The sequence below is a fragment of the Theobroma umbraticum genome, unplaced genomic scaffold (assembly GCF_002168275.2).
Source record: "Theobroma umbraticum cultivar Fairchild unplaced genomic scaffold, ASM216827v3 scaffold_146.0, whole genome shotgun sequence".
NCBI lineage: Eukaryota > Viridiplantae > Streptophyta > Magnoliopsida > Malvales > Malvaceae > Theobroma > Theobroma umbraticum.
Genome location: NW_018397265.1, coordinates 7,317,720 through 7,318,442, shown reverse-complemented (window position 1 = coordinate 7,318,442; position 723 = coordinate 7,317,720).

Here is a 723-nt window from a genome sequence, read left to right as displayed (position 1 = left end):
AATAGTTATACATCAAAGCCAAAAGATTTCTCAGGTTTTTTTGTTTCTCATATCTATTTTGTCATCGAAGATTACATGAGTAAATTCTATAGCTCATTCATCCATGACATTTTCACAATATTTCGTTTCTTTCTAATATAAAAAACATAATTTTTTTTCATTCATAATCTTTGGACTTTGTTTTGAATATATCTATTTATCAACTTGCCCATCGAAATAGATGGACAGAATTTGTTACATGTATGTTCATCTAAGTGCCACATGCCAAATTTTGTCCATATTTTTCATATTTTAATGATATCTTAGCATAATTTGAAACAAATTCAGAAGATCATGAATGAAAAAAATCGAGCATTTAGATCATAAATAAAATTAAAAACTATGAAAACATTAGGCAATTTAGATCTTGACCACTCAAATTTAATCATTTGATTTTAAAATTTTTCAATAAACTTTAACTTTTATGACTCCATTGTATCATGAACTTCTATTTACGTATTGGAGCTACTACATGCAACAGATTATACAAAGACACATAGTTAAATAATTTGTAATAAATTCTAGAAAATTTTAATAAGACAGTCAATTTTAGTGAATTTCATATAATAATTTCAATTTTTTTCCCTCTACAGTCCTAGAGCTTGACCATATAGTGTGTTAACTAGAGATGTTAATAGATAAGATACCTCCTAATTTAGTTAATCTTGTTTTATCCAAATCTAG